Source organism: Dermacentor albipictus, chromosome 2 (assembly GCF_038994185.2).
Source record: "Dermacentor albipictus isolate Rhodes 1998 colony chromosome 2, USDA_Dalb.pri_finalv2, whole genome shotgun sequence".
In the NCBI taxonomy this organism is placed as follows: domain Eukaryota; kingdom Metazoa; phylum Arthropoda; class Arachnida; order Ixodida; family Ixodidae; genus Dermacentor; species Dermacentor albipictus.
The window spans coordinates 123,722,122-123,744,921 of NC_091822.1; the positions used below are offsets into that span (position 1 = coordinate 123,722,122).

Consider the following 22,800-nt stretch of genomic DNA (forward strand, 5'->3'; position numbering starts at 1 on the left):
GAAGACCCAATGCGATAAGATTATAGCGGTGGCTTCTGTCTTCTAGGTCGACGAGTTTCATCACCAAATCATGAATGCTTTTTTCGATCGAGTCCCGTAGTTTTGGCACCAAGTTCCTTAAGCGTTGATGTGGACGCTTCTAACTTTTTCAATTTAGACTCGATTACATCCAGCCTATTTTGCATGACCTTTTGGCCTTCCATAAGTTGCTGAAGCAGCTCATTGGTGTTCGGTCCCGGATTCGGCTCTACATCTCCAGAAAGCATAAGCAGAGAAAAAAAAAGAACATTCTGCGCATACGAACAAAACACACAGACACTGTAGGGGCACGCCAGCTGGAGCAGACAGCGGTCACTAGACCTTACAGACGCGTGTTTGTTACTAACCTGCATAAAAAGCAGCAAAGGGTTCATCGTGATGTTCAGGGGCGGCCAGCTGACGTGCCTACTGAAGGAACAAGGTAAATATACCTGGTAGCGAAGCTTCCATAGGATCCAATACGTTCAAAACACGGCGGTTCATCGACGGTTCATGGGGCTTAGAGCCATCTGTATGGAGGGAACACTTCCCGCGGAAGAAAAAATTATGTTACGCCATATCCGTTAAAAACAGAAGTGACGTCATTTTGTTTTCGAAGGCGCAAAACTTTTGTTGGCCTGCCTTTAGAGCTATATATTCAAATGTCCCGCCATTCGACTTGCTGGCAGTTTCGAGCTTTCAGCGCGGAAAGCGATGCAGGAAAAGCCCAGCCGTACGGTTATCGAAATCGCACCACTGCACGGAAGATACTTTCTTTGGAGGCCGACAAAAGATTCAGGTGTAGAGTGCTGATCCTATCGTAGGATGCCAAGCCCGTCGGCTAGCGCAGTCGCACGAAAGCAACTAAACAATTATCTGGCGGTCGTAAGTCACTACTTTTGACTGAGCAGGTTAAGAAGCGATGAAGCTACCCCCGTCAGCAAATTCAGGCAAACTTCGACAAGCAGAAAAGCACGTGTGAGGGGGGCGTGTTTCAACAGGTGAACTTTACGAGCGCGCATTTCTGCACATTTCAAGAGCTGCATTGCATTGCGAGTGATAGCGGCGTCAACGCCCCCTGTAACGATGGGCGCTGAAAAGAAATGTATTTATTAATAGTAATAAAATCGAATAAACTTGTATTTTATGAACACGTCACAAATATAAAAAATTGACCAGAAATTTTATTTTCGTGGAATGAATCTAACTGTGTCTCGCTTGAATAAAAAAAAAAACGGCCTTTTCTTTTGCAATGTTTGTTCCCTCCAAACATAGTCGCGCTTCAATCGCTGCTCCCATAACCACCCTTGCTGATGTCGGTGACAATTTGTACTGAACCCTTTATCGCCCGAAGCTTCGTGACCTATTTGGATCGAAATTGAAAAGAATTCGAGCAGGGACGTCTTCTTATAAAGGAAGCAGACAATGTCGCTGGGGGCGGTGGTATCCAGTCGTTTGATTCAAGCTTGTGCTCAAGTCCTTGCGCGCAGTCTCCGAAGCGATAGGCAGGAAAGACGGTACACACAGCATCCCCTCTTGCATCAAACGTCCGCGCCGTGTTCCCAGAAAGGAAATCTGCATAAAAATCAGCAACAAAGGGTTCATCGCGATGTTCACAGGCGGCCAGCTGACGTGCCCATATATATATATATATATATATATATATATATATATATATATATATATATATATATATATATATATATATATATATATATATATATATATAAACCATACTGACGCACATCACTGGAGAAGTTCAACAGAGCATGTGACAGTGGCCTTTCTTTTCTTGCTGTTGCGCTATGGTATATGTGGGTAACCATGGGCAATAACAATTCAGTTGTTAGTAACGCTGTGTCTTGGTTCCATTCTATTGTCTTACGTGCTTTCTTGCGCTTTGCCTCAAGATACACTGCAGAAGATTCGTTTCTGGTAAAAAAAAAAGCGCGCAGAAGAAGGCTAATAATGAGGCCACTACGGTTTTGTTTTGCGTGCGCAAAGCCAGTAACAGGGAACAGGCCATGGTGAGAGCAGACGACAAAGAAAAGCGACAGCACACGACAGCCATCGTTGTTTTATGATTGGCTGGAGATGGAGTGCTCACGACGACCTGCAACGACAGGAATCCGCCTTACAGGAAGCACTGAACACAGCCTACAAGTGGTGTCAATCCATAGGACTGACACTTTCAACAGAGAAAACACTCTACATGTCGGTTGCGAACAAGCGGAATCGTCGACGGCTTCTCAACACACCTATCCACCTGCACCTATCTGGATGCGCTCTTACGCCAGCTCCCCAGCTGCGCATACTAGGCGTTGTCATCACGGCAAATGGCTCAGCAAAACCTTGGGTCCACAAAAGTAAGCAACAAGCGCACTAGGTGCTTCATCTGATACGACACATCTGCTCCAAGGCTGGGAGTGCCCGCACCAAAGACTGCCCGTTTACTCGTCCGAACGGTGCCACAGCCTCGTCTTATCTATTCGGCTCAATTCCAGCACCTCGCGGTTAGAGATTGGGCCCGTTTAGAATGCATCAACAGGGAAGCAATGCGTATCTTTGCCGGGTTTCCACGATGCACACCAATCCCGACACTTCAGGAGAAGGCGCAACTAAACACCACTCAGGATTGATTTAACAACGCCGCAAGCAAAGGATCTCAAACCATCCTTCCTGCAATCTGCTGCTGATTTAGTTGCATACATAGGCCGTCGGGTTTAAATCACGCGATCTTCTGTAGATACCCTTCCACCATGGGGTCACCAACAACACACAGACAACAAACCCATCAGCCACCTCCGAAATCCCGTCCCTCGTCCATCGGCTACCTTGCAGCGTCACATAGAAGAAGCAGATAGCGCACTCTTGACAGGCTCACTGCTGGCCTATACGGATGTGAGCTGCATGGGCAAAGAAGTGGTCACGTCCACCGTGGTGCCAGGGCGCCCAACCCTAAGTGCTAATTATGTGTACCGTCTGACAACTCTGGTCCCATCGGTCAGCGCTGAACTTTTGACCCTACAACACGCAATAAACTTGCTGACAGCTACTTCCGCGTCGGCAACACCGGTTATAATAATACGTGCAGACCCCATCTCGGCCATAAACGAGATTCGGAAGGTATACATTGCCCACCCTTTCGCAAACGAAATACACTGCTGCAGAGATGCCCGGTCTGCTTCGGATATATACAGTGTATTCCACGGGACACTATTTCTGCTCACATACAAGCTGACACCGATACCCACATTGCAGTGCCACCAATTTTGGAAGCACCTTTCACAAGTGACCCCCAGGGTGATTTCCTCCGCAGCAATGAGATTTTCCGCCGCACCAGACGAGATTTAATTATACCGTGTTGCCCGAACCTCCCAGTTGGTCTTACCCGCAAAGAGGAGGTGGTGTTGCCGAGACTCTGTGGGGGGGCTGCGCTTAACCCATCGGTCACGTATGCCTGGCCACAACATCTCCGTGGACCAATTGTGGATACCTGCCCATATTGCTCAGCTCGAGCGTCTGCGGCTACAATCAAACACAGTTGTGGACATTGCCTGGCCTAAAACAGATCCTACGGCGCTACTTGCAAACAGTGGGCCTTCATCCTACGAGACCATCGGACTATGATTCTTGGCTCTAGGGGACCAGCCTTCAAGCACTATATGTGCACCGCAGAAATCGGCCTATATTGATGTATGTATTCGTTTGTGCCGTTGGGCAAACTTTCGAAACATAAAAAAAAAATGATTGGCTGGAGATGTTCTAAACCCCAGACTAAAATCAGCCCTGGGCGAAATGGCGTTACTAACGTCCTTCAATCGCTTAATGCGATGGTCTTGCTTTTTCTCCTCTCATTTAACAAGCCCTTTATAGGCGTTTGCGAATTCAGTGCAAGAATTTTCGTCCAGCCGGCGACGGTATTACGGTGCCCCGCGCCTGTTGCGCAGTAGGCAGGTCAGCATGAGTTAATGAAAAAGCCGGCCACATTGGCCTGGTATAGCAAAGTTAAAAATTTGAAGCGTGCACGACCATAAAGGCGGTAACTAAAACGCGTCGTCTCAGCAAGATCAGCGTTTGCGGCGCTGGTGTCTTGTGCGCTCTCCCAGGGGCGCACAGTTTGATCACTTAATTCAGTGCGCTTGGACAAAGCTACGATATTTGCGCGTAATTAGCGGCACAAATGATTATCGTATGGATTGTACTGAAGGACTGGACGAACTTCCCATCAAGGCCGTGATAATTGCAGCATTCGGCTGACAAGCAAAATTATTCCAAGCATTGTAGAACATCATTATTTACGTTCAGCCACAACGCACGTATCCGTATCTCATCAGAGCTCAACTTTGCCTCAGTGATAATTCTGGGATCACGTGTTTTAACTATCCGCAAAAATAGTGGAAAAGTGCTTATCAAAAAAGTTGGTCAGGTAAAGAAACCCAATCGTTCCAATGATATTCACTGCGTGCTTAGCAGAGGTATTCAAGCTGTTACACAAGGAAGGCGACGATCAGCGGCGAATATCTCGATAACCTTCAGCTCGCCGATGGCATTGTCCTGCTGGGCAACGCTCAGGGCACAATGCAACAACTGATTGAAGTACTTAACCGAGAAAGTGTAAGAGTAGGTTGAAGATGCAGAAAACAAGGGTAATATTGAAGGATATGTCAAGTAAATAAGAATTCCTGATCGGCAGTCGGCCTCTAGGGCGCATAAAGGAGTAACCTTGTGTAGATCAATCGCTCAAAGGGAGCCCTGATTATGAGAAGAATATATGCAGGAGGATTAGAATGGGCCGGAGCGCATACGGCCGGCATTACGAAATCATGACTGGGTGCCTACCACGGTGGTTCAAAAAGATAGTCTACAATCATACCATTCTTCCAGTGCTTCCATGAAAAAGAAAAATTGGCATTCACCCGAATTGTAGCACGAAGCTGCAAAGAAAACTCGTACTGGTCTCTTAGTTATAAAGCGTCGCAGTTGAAGGAAAATTCGTCCTGGACCGGGAAACGAACCCGGCACCAACTCCTTTCCGGGGCGGTCGCTCTACCATCTGAGCTAACCAGTGGACTAGCCGATCGCAGAGCGAAGGCGAATTAATCGACAACTCGAGGCACTCGGGCACTGAATGTGGCAAATCAGCTCTGCGGAAGCCCGCAAGGTGGAGGAACGCACATGCAAGGGAAAAATTGGCATCCACCCGAATCCAGTGCCTTGAACTCTGAACGTTCCGATTGGACGACAGGCAGGACATAGCGGGTTTAGGCAGCCGTTTTCGGCTGCACGGTGTGTTTTGTTTTCAGTCATGCTAGACTGATGAAATGTAACGTTCTCCACCCTTCCTCCCCCACCCTCTATTACATTGCCCCCTTCCCTTTAAAGAGGGATAAATAAAGTTTTTCATCATCATCATCATGTAGATGCTTTAAATGAAGCCCGTATTCCTCGTTCTCATTGAGAACCAGTTCCTCCCTTCAACAACGCCCTTAGCGTGGATGAGTCGGACGACGGCATGGGCCAGTATACCTTTTTTGATAAGCCCGATCCCAACTAAAAAAAAAAAAGGTATACTGGCCCATGCCGTCGTCCGACTCATCCACGCTAAGGGCGTTGTTGAAGGGAGTTGAAGTTGTTGATAAGCCCGATCCCAACTGGGTAGACGACGACGAAGTGTCCTGTGTGGAACGCTGCCTCTTCGTCTCTGAGAATTTGAAGCTACTGTGTGGGAGGCGCCACTCCCTTAACTACGGCGATGGACGTGGAGTCGCCTGGAGAGGTTCCTGGTCCGTCTACGTCAACAGCGACCGCACCGCGAAAGCGGTCTAGTCGCCCGAGTGACACCGACAGCGAGGACACTGTGATCTACTCAGGGACCAGTGATGAAACCTCGGATGACAGCGATTTCGTGCCCGTAGCGAAGCACAAAGCAAAGAGAAGACTCGTCAGGACGTCCCCTTCCACAAGTAAGGCAACTGTGATCCCGACGCGAAAGCCATCAGACCTCACCATTTTATATGTGCCTGTGGCTGCTAGCGACAATCTAAACCGGATCAACCGCCAAGCCACATCTGTATCGCTCGAGGCACTCGTTCCGGGTCAGATCAAAGATATAAGGATCAACGCCCGTAAGAACATCCTCGCTATAGATGTCACAAACCGCAGCGCGCTAGACATCCTAAGCAACGTTAAGGTGCTGGATAGCATCAACGTACGCTGCTATAAACAAGACCATCATGACTCTACGGCCGGCGTTGTGTATGACGTAGATAATTCCATAAGCGATGCTGACCTGCATATACTCATCAAGCCGGCGACAGAGGGAATTGCCATATTGCAAGCTCGTCGCCTGGGACGCTCGCAGTGTGTCAAGTTAACTTTCAAAGGAGACAGCCTACCGTCCCACGTCAAGGTCGGTCACTTCCGACACATTGTGCGGCCTTTTGTGCCAAAGCCGCTTCAGTGCAGGAAATGTCAAAGGATAGGGCACGTTAGTGCGGTTTGCACAAACGCTGCCGTGTGCTCACGGTGCTCTGGGTCGCACAGCTCCGACGCCTGTCGTGAAGAAAACAAAAAGTGCGCCAATTGTCAGGGCTCTCACGATGCAACTTCGAAGAATTGTCCACATGTGAAAAATGAGGCGAAAGTCTTGAGGCAAATGGTCAGGGATGGTTCCTCGCACAGGGAGGCTGCCGCTAAGGTGCGACGTCGACGTTCACGTCGCCGGAGATCTAGGAAACCCACTGCTATTGCTAAGGATGCACCGCGCCCACTGACAGTCCAGAAACTTCCGCATACAACTAGCATTAGCAGCAATGACATTCCTCAGCAGAAAGTCTCCAATATCATTGCCTCAAGCGACGAGTGGCCGCCATTGCCACGGCTAGATCCACCAGCGGAGCGACAAGATGTAGCACGCTCGCCGAATCACGCTTCACCTCCTGGCAACCAAGACAACGACAAACAAGTTGTCACCATGATAAGGGCCCTTATGAACACGCTACGAGCACTACTGACTGCCATACACACTCCGGCAGCTCGAGGCGCACTTCAAATACTGGATGCCCTGTATCCGGTACTTTCCGGTCTTGAGAAGTACCATGGCTGCTCCTCTACATTCGTTCCTTAAAGAGGTCAAAGAAGCGTCTATCTTCCAATGGAATGTCAGAGGCATTAAATCGCGCATTTCGGACTTTCGTCCGTTTGTTTTTAAGAACAAATTTCCAATAATTGTCATTTGTGAGCCAAACGTTGAGAGCGCCATCCGCCTGTCAGGATATGAAGCTTTCATGTCTGCCACCTGTACCGACCGCAGCAAAGTCATCATTTATATCAGATGCGATTTCACATATGTTTTACACCCAGTGGCACCTGATGACAACAATCAATATGTGTGTTTGACTATAAAATGCAAGAACGTCGCACTCACGCTCATAGGTGCCTACATTTCACCTTCGAGTCGATTTGACAGCTCAAGACTAGATGGAATTTTAACAGCGACACCTGGACCATGGGTTATTACCGGCGACTTCAATGCGCATCATCCGCTATGGGGAAGCTTAAAGATGGACTGTCGAGGAAGACGTGTACTATCCTTCGCGTCGGACCATGAGCTCTGCTGCCTAAATGATGGCAGTCCCACCTTTCTGCGGGGATTGACATACAGCAGCTGCCTGGACTTGACTTTTGTTTCGAGATGCCTCAGTGCCAGAGTGAAATGGTTCACGGACAACGAAACGCATGGTAGTGACCACGTTCCAACGTATGTTAAAATCGACGGCATACGCAAGTCACACTCTACTACAGTTCATCACATCGACTGGCCTAAATACACGTCGCTCATGGAGAAGAATTGCCAAGAGATCCGGGACTGTCTGCCTGGCAACATCGAGAAGCTAATTAACGCCGCTGCTCAAGAAGCCACAAGATCTTTTAGGCCTATTCCTAAATTTTCTGAATTCGAAGCAGAATTGGAGCGGCTTCGAGCAATCCGCCGTCGCGCGGAAAGAAGGTACAGGCGCACCAAGTCCATCTACGACCTAAGGGAGGCGAGACGCATACAGAAGAAGATCCAGCGTCGGATCAACTCCCTGCAGTCTCTAAGATGGAAAACCTTCTGTGATACCCTTGACCCGCATAAACCCCTGTCACATATATGGAGAACAGTGCGTGGTCTTCGAACATCACCGCAACAACGCCACCCTTTCAAATGCCTGGCTCTCTACCAAGGTCGCAGGGAGATCGACGTAGCGGACGACTTCTGTTTCAAGGTCGCTGGTCTACCGCCATCGTTCGCTACACGTGATCTCCGTGATGTTCCAATCTCGCGGGATTCTCGTATGGACAATCTGTTTTCCATCGAGGAGTTGCAGGCGGCGTTGGCAGCGTGCAGACGTTCCTCATCACCTGGGCCTGACGGGGTGACATACGCAGCTCTTGGAAACCTTGGTCACACAGCCCGGCATGCACTTCTAGACGTGTACAATAATTCATGGCGTGAAGGCGAAGTTCCAGCTGCATGGAAGTCCAGCCGCCTTGTGCCTTTGCTCAAGCCAGGTAAATCACCCCTAGACGTGGCGTCTTATCGTCCCATTGCTCTGGCCAGTTGTCTAGGGAAGGTGATGGAGAGGATGGTGCTGACGCGTCTAGAGTGGTATCTAGAACATTACAAGTTATATCCTGACGCTATGGCAGGCTTTCGACGCGGACGCTCTTCTATAGACAACGTCATAGATCTTGTCTCGTCTGTTCAGCACGAAAAAAGCCTCAGGAGACTGTCAGCGGCGATGTTCCTAGATGTTAAAGGCGCATATGACAACGTAACCCATCAAGCCATCCTGGACGCCTTGGGTGATGTCGGCCTAGGCGGCCTTGTTTTTCAGTGGATATCCAGCTTCTTGAAGGACAGGTCATTCTTTGTGCAAACAGAGGACGGTGCGTCATCACAACGCAACACCTACCGAGGCGTACCACAAGGCGGAGTCTTGAGCCCCACTCTATTTAACCTGGTGCTCATCGACCTGGTTCATACCCTTCCGGAATCCGTCCATGTGTCGATCTATGCAGACGATATATGCATTTGGTCATCAGGAGCGACGCGTCCTCAGGTCCGCGCCAGACTTCAAAAAGCGGCCACACTAACATCAGGTTATCTTCGAGCACGAGGTCTGGAGCTGTCCTGCGAGAAGTGCTCTATAGTCGCTTTCACGCGTAAAGCAATGAAACCATACGTTATCAGAATTAATGGACAGCCAATTGCCTACGAGAAGACGCACCGCTTTCTAGGAGTGATAATGGACCGAGACCTTTCCTGGAGTCCTCATATCTCCTACCTAAAAAGGAAATTAGTCATGATAACCCACGTGCTCAGATTTCTTGCGGGAAAGTCATGGGGTGCGTCTGTGAGTGCGATGCTCCAACTCTATAACGCACTGTTCCTAGGTCTCCTGCGCTATAGCTTACCTGTACTGGGTGGGACCGGCAAGACCAACCTCCGTGCCCTCCAATCTGTACAAGCTCAAGCTCTGCGAATTTGCCTTGGTCTTCCCAGATGTGCGTCCACGGCAGCAACAATAGCCATCGCGCATGACCACCCCATAAACACGTATCTTCAAGTCGACACTTTAAGGATGCATATCAGGCACTTCGCCCGACTTCCATCGCATCATCTCGCCTCCCTTCCTGCCGCTCGACCTCGTTCAGCGTTTAGCAAGATTATTGCTGCCAACCATGGAATTTTACCATCAAACTTCACGCCTGCAGCACGACCATCTCAACCGCTGTGGTGCCTCCATCCACTCCAGACTCTTCTTGTTATTCCCGGTATCAAAAGGAAAACAGAGATGTCAACTTTTGCCCTCAGACAAACCGTGCTTTCAGTGCTACATGAACAGCACAGAGGACGCATCCATGTTTACACAGACGGTTCTGTATCCTCTAATAGTTCAGCTGGAGCAGTGGTGATTCCCACAGAGTGCGTCACCCTCAAGTTCAAGACATCTCACATTACATCATCGACGGCTGCAGAACTCGCAGCTATCCGTGCTGCTCTGGAGTTCATTGCTCAGAAATCATCACATTCATGGTCCATCTTATGTGACTCAAAGGCAGCTCTTCAGTGTCTGATGTCCCCTTTAAACCATGGACCAAATGAGCAACTAGTCGTAGACATCCGACTACTCCACCATCACGCAATCAACAAGGGACACAACATCATCTACCAGTGGATACCGGGTCACTGTGGAATTTCAGGAAATGACAGTGCGGATGACGCTGCCCGGTCGGCTCATGATGGCGCCCAGATTATACCCATACCGCTGTCAAGAACAGATGCAGCAACAAGTCTTCGCTCCCTCGCCCGTGAGCTTACACAGAATCTGTGGAACACCAGTGAATTTACGAACGCACGTCTCCACAAATTCGATCCACGTCTGCAACTCCGCCTACCACCAGGGTTGCCACGAGCGGAAGCAACACTTCTGTGCCGCCTGTGGCTCGGCGTGGCATTCACGAACTCATATTCATTCCGCATTGGAATGGCCGACAGCCCTACTTGTGACACCTGCGACTGCGAGGAGACGATTGAACATCTCCTTTGTGACTGTCCCCGTTACGCAGTGCGAAGAACAGTGCTCGTGACTGCTCTCGCAAAACTGGACAATCGCCCCTTTACAGAGGAAAAAGCTCTAGGACATTGGTCCAGACGGGCTTCGGCATTCAAGGCCTTAAGGGCTTTGTTGAAGTTTTTAAGGACATGTGAATTGTGCGACCGCCTTTGAACGTTGTAGAGCGTAGTTTCGCGTTACTGTGTGAATTTTTTTCTTTTTATTTTTTTTTCATTTTCTTCTTCTTTCTCCTTTTATTCCCTTTACCCCTTTCCCCAGCACAGGGTAGCCAGCCGGTACTTACACTGGCTAACCTCCCTGTCTTTCCTCTCCTTTGCCTCCTCCTCCTCCTCCGATCCCAACTCTTACACGGCGCGTAGCCTCTACTGTGCCTTCCCTCGAAGCCGCGGTTTATTACTTGGTAACGGCACTCAACAAATATCGCTGAGCTTCGTACATGCCGCAGCTTTCCGTTCACCGGTAATTGTTGACATTTCCTTCTTGCTTCTCTCCCCATCCGGTTTCTCGATCAAAAAAACTAATGCGGCAAAGCACGAAACGTGAAGGGGGCAAACGAACCGGCATAAATACTGCAGATGCGCTAGTGTGCAGCAAGAGATTGCGAGGAATGCGTTTTTTGGACCTGCAGACAATGGAGTGCTCTTGCTATGGGATGAATGACTTCTTCTAGAGACACGATCCCGACGTGAGTCACCATCGAGTATAGACGCCGTCACACGTACAGCCTAATCCGTCACAACGCGGAGATGTCGGTTTTTGAACAGAAATTTCAGAAGTGTCTGTGTATCAAGATCGTGGCTTTGGTGGCGTTCCAACAGGGGTTCTAATCTAACACTGGTGGCTCGCGACTGGTCCACCTGAATCGTCTCCTTCAGGGATATAAAGTTATGTGACCACACGTTCGAAGGCCCATTTTTACAGGAAAACGTACATAGAAGCGTGGCGTAGTCTTCTTTCGGCTGATTTTGTGGCCTTCTTGGAACACTGAGCTATTATAAAGAGTAATGTCTAAGTCCTCTTCTCGGTAATGCGTCAATGAATGCGTATCGTTTCATTGTATAACGCTGTCAACCATGTTTGGCGATGCTGGGAATCTTTGAACGATCTGAGAAGTAGGATAAGGTATGAAAACCTATGAATCAAATTTGCAAGGAAGGTTATCTTTGTGTGCATGCGCTTGCAAACAAAATACCAGCAACCTGAGAAGGAGGACGATGGTGCGAGCTAGGAAGGCGGATCTAGCACTGCAACAGCATATACCGGCAATTGCTCCGCGCGAGCTTCTCATTTTAACTAGCGTGGGTTAAATATACCTAAGAGTTAGATGCAGTGTGAGCATGTCACTTGTCACTAACACTGTTAAGAGTAAACGGGCAAGGCAGCCAAACGGAGCAAAAACAGGTTGCTTCCCCTCCACCGAGTCCAGTCTTACTATAGTATAGATCAAATGATCGGCGGCTATTAGCAAGTACAGGTAAACGTCCAGCACCGGCTCGTCAAATAAGTCTCTCTAAGGGCAGGCAACGACTTTAGTGTTTGCTGACGTAGCTTCTATACCATACAAAAAAAAACATACACTGACACACTGTCCATACGTATAAAACAAGTCATTACAGTCTAATATATTAAATAGTATTGTACGTAGATGACCATCACGAGCCTTCACGGCCGCTGTCAATGCAGTATTCGGAGCGGGGGAAGGCATTGACGCGCGCCGAGTGGAAACAAGGAGTATCGTAGGAAGAGTATCTGACTTTTATATACGTAAAGAAAGTTATGCTACTGAAACTTTGCGTAAATGGTTGGTCGGTAATCGCGCCAACACATGTTCGTAGGCCATAGTTGTTTCGGATACATGATTTCAAATGTGCAGCACGACTGGGCGAAAAATGTGGGTGTATGTCTCGTCTTTTTCTATATGTTCCGCCTAGTCGCGCTGCAAGTTTTAGTCATGAATCGGTAACCACGCTTGCTGGTTGACCCGCCTCTGCCACTCAGTGACCTTCGAGTTCTGCGGCTGGGCACGAAGCTGCGGTTTCAAGTCAAGAATCCTGGCCACAGCTGCCGCATTCACATCGGGTCAGAATAATAAAAAAAAAAACGCCCGCGTACATCAGGAGCACGCCACTACGGCGTCTCTCATAGCCGTTGTAAACGTCGAAGGAAGGCTCCTCGCCGTATTGAGACGTCAAACCACATTATTAAAAACTGTAGAGCGGAGCTTTCGTCTGTGTCGCTGAAACATTGCCTTCCTCCTTCTGACACCACGGTGTCAACGTCCCCATGTGCATGCGGCTGAATTGGTGTTTGCACGTCGGCATACTGTTTCGCCTCAATACGCCGGGAAGCCTTCCTTCGACGTTTACCTGTAAGCTGTGACTTGTGCGGTGGACGAACAGAAAGATTGCACGAGATTACACGTTGCATAAGATGAAAGCAAGTGAAATTGTACGCATCTCCTTTAGTTGTATGTCATTTAATTACCCGCTGAGAGCTTCGCTTCACGTCGATTCCAACATACGTGTTGGCGTAATTTTCGAATTTTATTTCTGCTAATTATTTATCCACTTTCATTGAAATAATTGTTATTGTTTTCGCTGCGGAGCTTTGAGTGACACGCATAACGCGTATTTACGCGTTCTTTTCTTTTTTCTTCTTTTTGCTTCCGACCACGCAAGGCAACCACGAATGCCCGTCGATGCCTTCGAGTCGCAGTGTACCGTACGCCCAGGCAGTCTGAGCTTCGTTCTCTTCTTTTACGATGTGCTGTTTCGTTTACAAAGCCGTCGACACATAAGCTACTGACGGGACGATCCCGGAGGCTATGTAATCAAGGCGCCGGTGGGTGTCTTCGCAAGTGTAATGTGACAGGGACAGCAAGAATCACAGGTTAGGTGTGGTACGTGTTTGACCACGCGTTTTTGCGCGTCGAGCTTCAGGCGTACGGTGGTAGTAGTGACGCACAATTAAAAGTGCTACGTAATAAACACTGTCGTAGAGACATACGTATATACATGTCGCGCCATAAGTAGACGGATGAGGTCGTGAGGACTAGGCGGGCAGCTTCAGATCACAAGTTTCATAGGTTAGGTTCAAAGGGGGGGAAGAAGTCTATACTCGTGATTATGTATAATCATGAAATCATACGATGCCACAATCCTATCATTGCATTGAAGTCAGTTGGGATTAGAATGAGGACTTTGTAGTTTTTCTCGTCTGCATCGTCGTGCCTTTACGAAGCAGTTTAACCTTCATGAAAAAAAAAGACGCAGTTTCGCCCGAAAGGCGAAGCAGCTATTGTGATAGCGAATCAGTAGATAGCTATACAAAGTAAGGAAAGTAGTTTTATCGGCTGTATATACTTGTAAGCATTCGCTTACTAACTAAGTTAACAATGATATAATATGTAAGCGCGACTGAAGGAGGACGCAGAAAAAGAAAACATACACACAGAGTCTGCGTGTCTGTTCCTTCTACGTCCTCGTTTAGTCGCTGTTACACATTCTATCATGGATTCAAACGAACTAGCCCGCGAACGTGTTCTAACTAAATTAACAAGCACATAAACAAATCTCGCTCGATGAGCGCGGAAACTCGCTGTCAAAATGCTGGACTGAGGAATCGCGGCAGCATCTCGAAGTGATCGAATTGACCTTCGTGCATCTATCGCTTCAACACGAACGAAACGTGGAAAGTACAGCGCATACGAAGTTACCGACACTACGCGCACTCTGTAAACGTCGCATATCGCTTTCTAGATACGGCGCCATAACAACATAAGGCATTCTAGTACAGTCGCGGAAACAAACGGATTAATGAGGAGGAGAAGAAGACAGTGGACAGGACGGGCGCTAACTACCACCGAGTAACGGCGCTGCACGCATGGGCATTTGGTTGTCTTCTTGCTTTGTTCTGTCTGCGAAATAAATCATTTAGCGATCATCCCGTCCACTCTCTTCTTCTCCTCCTTAATTAGTCCTTGTGTTTCCGCGACTGCACTAAATGCTTTATGTTGTTTCCTTGCCTTCTCTCCCGCGTGTGGCATGGCTGTCTGGTGGGTCGATAAAGAGAATCTTAGTAGTCTTTTAACAGAAGATATCAAAATAAGAGTCTTGAAAACTTTTAAACACAAAGAACATTAAAAGAACATATGACAAAAGGTCCATATTGTACACAAACAAAAGTCTGAAGAACACTCCAAAAAGAAAATGGCCACAGGCACGGACAGTGGCAATTTTGTCGGACATATTTGTGGATTTATATGCAAAGTTATATAAAAGTAACTACGAAGTGGCCTATACATGTAGAGTGTCCCAGCAAACTTCAGTCAGAGTTTAAACATATGCAAAAGCCCCGTAGCTGGACAGAACAAAGGTAATGTTGTTTGCCGTCGCTTGGAGATACCCAAACTATTTTTTTTCATTCCACTTAATTAGGTGATTATCCTTAAGTAATCAAATTTTCAAATAATATAACTATTTAAAAATTATCAATGAGAAAATTGTAGAGCGACGTGAAAAACTCCCGATACTGCGTTCTGTTGCTCAATACGTGCTACATAAAAGCGTTTTTCCGACCATGAAAGAAGCCCGCGAATACACGCAAAGTGCATCAAGCGGCCAGTCGCGCGGCATTTGGGCAGTCGTCTGCCCTGAGGGACCCCACGGTTACTGTAATGCTGGGATGTTCAGCCATCTTCGGTAAGTACAAAAAAGGTCTCCTTTGTAGGTAGCTACTAATTCAGAAATAGATCTTGGCGCCAAGTCTTACTGCTTCTTCGCGTGTTAAAATTCGCTTCGTGCGTTACGTTATCGTATGCTCCTTTTTAACATCCAGAAACAGGGCAGCAGATAATCTTATGCAGGACTTCTGGTGCTCGACTTAAGTCATCAAGTCGATAACGCTGTCTATGGAAGGATGGCCACGTCTGAAACCGACCATGGCGTCTAGATATACCTGGTAATGTTCGAGGTACCATTCTAGCCATGCTGGAACCATCCTCTCCATTAGTTTTCCGATGGAACTGGCAAGCGCATTTGGTCGGTATTGTGCAATGTCTACAGGCGACTTGCCAGGCTTGAGCAATTGAATCAGACGACTGGTCTTCCCTTCCTGGGGAGCCATAACTGTCTGCCAGGACGAGTTGAACAAGAGCAGGAGCACTTTCCAAGCCTTTTCGCCAAGATTACATAGGGCACGGTAGGTTATAACGTCGGGTCCTGGCGATGATGAACTCTTGCACAAGGCAAGAACAGCTTCGAGTTCGTTCATAGTGAAAGGGCTGTCCTTGCGGGGATCGCGTGGAATCGATGAATGGACGAGCGTCGAAGTTCCGACGGATCTAGTTTCACCAGCAATCCTCCTGCAGAAATTGTCAGTGACGTCAATCTCTCTGCATTGTTGGTGAAGGGCCAAAGACTTGAAAGGGTCGCGCTGCTGTAGGGTTCCACGGAGACAACGAACAGTTCTCCATATGTGAGACAAAGGTTTTTGTGGATCCAAAGACTTGCAGAATGACATACATCTTTGCGATGAGAGTTTGTCCAAGTGACTGATTTCTTTTTAGTTTCCTGGCCAACCTCAAGTCATGTGCAGACTTTGTACGTCTGCACCTTCGCTTTGCACGGTGACGAATTGCACGAAACTTTTCCAGCTCAGTTTCGTATTCGGTGTCTGTGGACGTTATCGGACGCGAATGCGTGGCACATTCTAGGGCACACTTTATGATGTCCTCTAGGCTAGAGGACAAGCCACATGACAGCCGTCTTCGACAACTGATTTGAACATCGGCCAGCCGATACAATGAGTGACGTCGGCTAATTTGGAGCCTGTCATACATTCAATCCTAAGTGGGGAGGTGGTCACTTCCCCGCGTTTTAATATCCGAAAACCTGCTGACCTTTCTAGTGAAGGAGCCTGAAACAAAGGTGAAGTCCACGTAGCTACTGTGGACAGTTCCACGCAGAAAGATGGGGCTTCCATCATTTACCAAACATAGTTCTTGTTCGGAGTCAAATGACAAAAATATTTTGCCCCTCGAGTTTATGTTAGAGCTTCCCCAGAGATTGTGGTGGGAATTAAAATCTCCACTCATGAGCCAAGGCTGCGGAGTCGCTGTTGTGATTCGCCGTAACCGCTGGCAGTCCAGCCGACTTGAGGGCAGTATGTAGGCTCCAACTACTGCGAAAGTAAGCTTGCCTTTCTTCAGTCAGACACACGTACTGGTTTTCGTGGTCAGGTGACACTCGATGATGGACATACATAAGATCACGTGGTATGAAAATTATGACCTTGCTGTATTATCCGTGTTAGGCGGACATGAATCACTCATACCCGGACAGTCTGATGTGGGCTGATAGGGGCTCGCATACGACGATGATTCATGAATACAAACTGTCCCAAGTCCGACATGCGTGACTTAAGTCCTCTGGCGTTCCACTGAAATATGGAAGCGCTCCAGACGTAGTCTTGAAGCGACGGCTTCTGTCGAGCCACAGTTTAAACCAAGAGCTGCAAGTTATGGACTCCCAGCACCTGTAGCGCACTTTGCGCAGATGAAGATTTCATGTTGTTAAGTACAACGCGAACGGAATGCATGAGGGACCGCAAAATGTTGATGACCTGGAGGTCATCAGCCAACGTCGTTTCAACAGTTCCCGAAACCTTTGAGGCCGGTGCATTTTGAGGTAACTTAGCAGCGCGTTGTGCCCTCGGTAGCTCAGCCCATTCTTCACGACGGCCAAGTCTTTCCGCTTTGTTTGTTTTCCTTGTACCCGTCTTGATGGTGCTATGCGAGGATGTGGCAATCCTCTTGACGGAAGATGGCGTGTCACTATCCAGCTGCGGTATTTCGTGAACGTTATCGTTGTCGATGTCGATATCTCCTAAGAGCGGCAGCAGCCTCTCACTGTGTTGAATTGTCCTGCACCATTCGTTTGAGGACCGCAAATTCCTACCGCATCCGCGGGCAATACTTTTATGAGGCCTTTTGAGCACCACTGCAGTTGGGGCACTTTAAGAACATATGAGATTCAGGCGCCTTCTGAATGGCACTCAAAGCATCGCGGGCACACGACGTTGTTCACACAGACACCTTTTACGCGGCCAATCTTGCAACATTTGAAGCACTGGAGGGGCTTCGGCACGAATGGTCGTGCTAGGTGGCGGATACGCCCTACTTTGATGTGGGAAGGAAGGCTGTCTCTTTCAAACAAAACGTTCACACAGCGTATGTTTCCCAGTCTGGAAACCTTCGTAATGAAAGTGCCTTCTGTCGTTGGTTTGATCAGTATTGGCAAGTCGACATTTGGGATGGCAACGTCGACGTCATAAATGATGCCCGCAGTACCATCGCCGCCATCTCAGTTATATTATGCAGGCCTTCTAGAGCACTTAGGTGTAACACGTCAACTGCTATGACATTTTTGCGCGAGTTTATTCCCACGTCTTTGATCTCATTCGGTGCGATTTTCTCGAGCAAGGAAGAAAGGACCTGCCGCAAATTGGTCGTGAGGTCCGCGGGCATGAAGACCACAGTGTGCGGCCACTGCGGTGGTGCACGCTTCATGGAAGAAGCACTTGCCGACAAAAATGTCTGCAGTAGTCTTCTTTTTGCTGTTCTACCCGCCATGACATTGAAGTCATCGTCCAAAGAGTCATAGCTGTCCGAGCAAAACACCGTGGCCTCGCTATCTGTATCGCTTGACGTTATCTGACCTCACAGCGGCGCACCATGAAGGAGCTGTGAGTTCTCTTCGTCCATTGCCGCAAAGAGGGAGCAGCGGCTCCCAGAAATGCAGGGGAGCAAAGCGAAAAAGCAGAGACAAAAGCAAAGGCGTTCTATGAAAGCACCTCTTCGTCTTCCTGTTCAACAAGCATTCTATATCGCCTTCGTCCTGGTGACATCGCTGCGCATACGTTTCACAGGGTACGTCCACCTGATTTGGCGTTTGCAATAAGCATCCTTCCGATTTGGAGTTTACATTCAGGCATATAGTTTGTGGACGGTGCAGAGCATCAACATAAAAATTGCATGAAAATAAAGTTGTGACATTTTTCTTGGATAACCAGACATTTCGTGGGGTTACGGACTGCATATTATGAAAGCAAACAAAATTCTCTGCATCGTAGTTAGTTGTAAAGCGTTCAGTTATCCGCTTTACTTACGCTTCGCTTCACATAGATTTCAACGTGCGCGTCGGATGTGAACTTTTTTTTGACGTAATTCGTTCAATGTGTATGATGAAATGAATGCTTATATCTTAGCCGAACGACAGAAATTATTCCTGTGTTTGGCTCCTTTGTTCAAAATTTCTTCAAAACTTGGATGCAGCGCGCAGCTTTGCAGAACGACGGTGCTCCTGTCAGTTCTCGATGCTTCGCGAAAACGGATAAACATGCGGAAAGAAAAAAATAGTCCGGCAATGCCAAAAATGCCAGGAATGCTATTCGCATTAAAGGAAATGTAGGACGGCGGCACTGCATCGTCAATGTTTACGAGGTAGGCTACGAGTGCGAATGGACCCACGAACGGAAGTGTACCTGCTGCACAATGGCCCAAAAGCTTTTGAAAACATTGTTGTAAATTGTGGTCATAAATATGCAAATGAAGAGGAAATGAAAGGAATAGCGTCAAATGTCATTATTGTTAGCGGAAGTCATGGCAGCGCAAACCGAACTCAAGAGCCCACAAAAAAAGACAGCAGATTTATGTGACTTTTCATGAAACCCGAGTTCAGTTTTCAGCGAAGCTGTTTCTGTCGAGCAGTTGCAACGAGAATTTGAGTTGCCTGTAATTTAAGCACAAACACACACACACATTAAAACGTTGGCCAAATACGATTGCTCCGCCTGAAACCTTGCCCGCGTCTTCCGAGCACTTGCTAAGACAATTTTTTTTTTGCAAAAGCTGCAATTTATCCACACACATTTTAATTCTCGAGCCCAGCGGCCATGATGTCCCTCCCCCTTACACTGCCCCCCCCCCCAATGTTCACTAAATTTGATCTCTGCAGTTACATTTGTAGTTATCCTCCCATCCCGCTCCCATGTGTAGGGTAGCAAACCGGTTAAGCTAAACTGGTTAACCTCCCTGCTTTTCCTTCTCCACTTTTTCCTTCCTTCCTTTCTAAGGGCAGTGGGCTAAGCTCCTGCCCGGCTCTTAAAACACACTTGTAACGTTCCGAAGCGCTTGCATACGTAAGTTACTGTAATATCCGCAATTGACCCGGATGCTTTAAGTTTTGCCTACACATACCCATAGATTGCACCCCCTTTTCACGACATAAACAAGGTCCCTCGTTTAGTTCACTGAGGACGCTGGGGAAACATACGAAAACTGCAAAATCATTTACGCGCTTAATAGCGAACAAAGTATGAGCTGATCGATTAGTTACTTAGTTTTTTTTTTTTGAGCAAGGGCAAGTTCTGGCCGAGGAGCGCCTAAAGGACGTGGGTTTTAGACCGATGTACACACATATTCACCTTGAACGGTGCAAATTATTTACAGTGAATCTTGTATAATTCATGCAACTAGGGAGAAAACGGGGGTTCAACCATTATATAAGCCAGGAATTTGTCCTCGCAACACCGCCAACATGGTCCTTCTTTTCAGTTCTTTCGGGACACCATGGAAACATGCAGTGTTCAACAGCTGTATGACGCTTCCCAGCACTTGCCTGAAGAATTTTTAAAAAAAGTATCGCACTTGACAGACGCGTTCGGATCTTTCACTATATAACACGCATAAAATACCCTCTGTTGAATCTCTTGAAATGGAAACTTTGTGGAATATGGGCTTCTTCTTGGCCATTTGGATAACTTCTTACGCGGTTTGCTAAATACATTTGTAAAGCTCTGGAACGTTTGTATAAGTGACTTGCTGCAAAGGCTTTATTAACTTACGCAATGAAAGCTTTTTGTACCGGCCACCCATAACAGCCCGTATTATTTTCGTGTTAGGAGTGCTACCATCTTTTGTTTTCCCAAGGGAGCGGGAAAACTTTGTAAGCGTTTCATATAACGCCTCCAGAGGAGCAAAGCACGAAACCTTAGAAATTTTCATTTAGCCCCTAATTAATCCATAATACACTTCAAAATTTACCTGCACATAGCAACTAACGTGCCTTCCAGTCCATAAATATAAACGGTGAATGGTGTAGCTCTTTCAGCACACTGGGAGAACACACATATAACGTTGCGAGGTGCTTCTACAATGTAAAAATACGAAGCGCCTAAAGTTATACGTCGCAAGTACGCGCGAACAATCCATGTTTGTCGTCCTAAAGATACGGCGGTACCTTACAGAGAGAAAGCTCTTTCGCAAATACGCATTCCGCGAAGCTTCGCCTTACCTTCAGAGCACAGTGGTTTAGGTACGTACAGAGCGGCTTACCATATGCGCATACCATCCCGTCATCAAATGTGCTATAGGTGAAATCTTGTGCAAAAGAAAAAAAAAGGAGAACCTATATATGGGCCGCACCATATATGCGCACTTCAACGGCAATGAATCCAGGAGTGGCGAGGGTTCGCTATTCTAACGAGATAGGCGTTTAGAAGTGGTTCTATAGGCGGTAAATAAGTTTTGGACGAGAGGTTAGAGTAGATTGTACGTAAAGTGGTCAGAATCGGTCTCCGGAACGCCGAATTAAACAACAACAGTGCGGCAAAGGCTTGAACAGAATTGAGGCAGTGGAAAAGTTATTCGGCAAGCTCCAGCGGTGATAGCGATGGCATCTCTGATTGCCATGTTGGGGTCCTGGGTTAATTCAATATTCCGTCGCACGTTCCTTTTTCTTTTGAGGAAAATAGTCTTCTTCTTCATCGTATTATTATTATTTTTATTATTATCACCATTATTATTATTATTATTATCATTATTATTATTATTCATCGCAGAAGTTTCAATTCCGTGGAGAAAGCCTTTTTGCTACTCATAATGGCAAATGACCGCAAGCAGCGCGTCTTCACTGCCGCGCGATAGCCAGGTCTATTGCACGGCCGGGTCGCACATATGCAAGTGCGTTTATTGTGCTGCTTGTATACTTTTTATTCCGCTGTTTTTACATCTGTTCTGTAGCGCCATGTAAGAGCGGCGCGATAAACTTACTTAAAGGCGTGACCCGACGGTTCAATGCGTTGACCTTCCGGGCACAGTCAGGACGCACTGCATCCTGTCATCCTGCCTTGTCAGATGCATAAGTAAGTAGCGAAAAAAAAAAAAAGGTATTCGTCAGGTCAGGCAGACTGCCGCAGACACGCAAAAAAAGAAGGAAAAACTGCCGCAGCACAGGTATAGCCAGCGTAACAATCGGAGATTTTTACCGCAACGCTTACAAAACGGGAGACTGCGGCAATCGTTTCTGAAATTTAATATTAACCATTGACTGCCAATTGTTCACATTTAGGCCGCATGACATTTGTTGACTCTGGCGTTTCTAAAACAAAACTAATTCTTGTCTGCTTTACTTAGGTTCTACTCTAAGTTTTTCATTCATTCCCTCCCTAGCTGTGTTCGTGGTCGTGGCTCAATTGCGTCGTGGTGCTCGATCACTGTTGGTGAATTTAAGAGTTGGCTCTGTGTTGGTGCGTAAACACTTGTATTGTCAAGGACGTGTGAACAGTCCGTCGTGTACGCCCTGTGGCTCCAGTGAGACACTTTAACACCTCATATTGGAGTGTCCCGCATTCGTCACACAACGCGCACTGCTAAATAATGAATGTGGACTAGTTGGACTCGAGTGTACGACCCTTGAAGATTGCCTGTTTCCGAGAGGGAGTGCTGCTCAGCGCGACCAGGCCCATAGAGCCTTGCTAGCTTTCGTGCAGAAATCTGATTTGGCCTTCCGTTTACAGTCATTTATTCCGTGTTCCTACGTTCTTTTCTCCATGTCTCTGTCATTTGTTTATTTCCTATTTTCTTTCCTATTTCTTTGTTTCCTATTTTCTTCTCTTCTCTTTTCATTCCCTCTGCCCAACAGAGTAGGAAGGCGTTGTGCCCGTCTCGGTGGCAGTTGTCAGCTTGTTCCCTCCCTGTTTCCTTTGTGTGTTTGTATGTTTCCATATCTAATAATAATAATAATAATAATAATAATAATAACAATAACAATAATAAATAATAATCTTTTCTCTGTAACGCATTGAACAACCACTGCAC

At 47.3% G+C, this 22,800-nt stretch overlaps 1 long non-coding RNA gene across 1 annotated transcript in view; it reads right to left on the reverse strand.

Annotated features, from left to right (window-relative positions):
* Positions 1-1,296: 1,296 nt before the first annotated feature.
* The window catches only part of LOC139056083 (uncharacterized), a 108,829-nt gene continuing 87,325 nt past the window's right edge, over positions 1,297-22,800 (reverse strand). Inside the window, exon 3 of the long non-coding RNA XR_011512145.1 lies at positions 1,297-1,593. This is a non-coding gene — a long non-coding RNA (uncharacterized lncRNA). The remainder of the gene's footprint in view (positions 1,594-22,800) is intronic.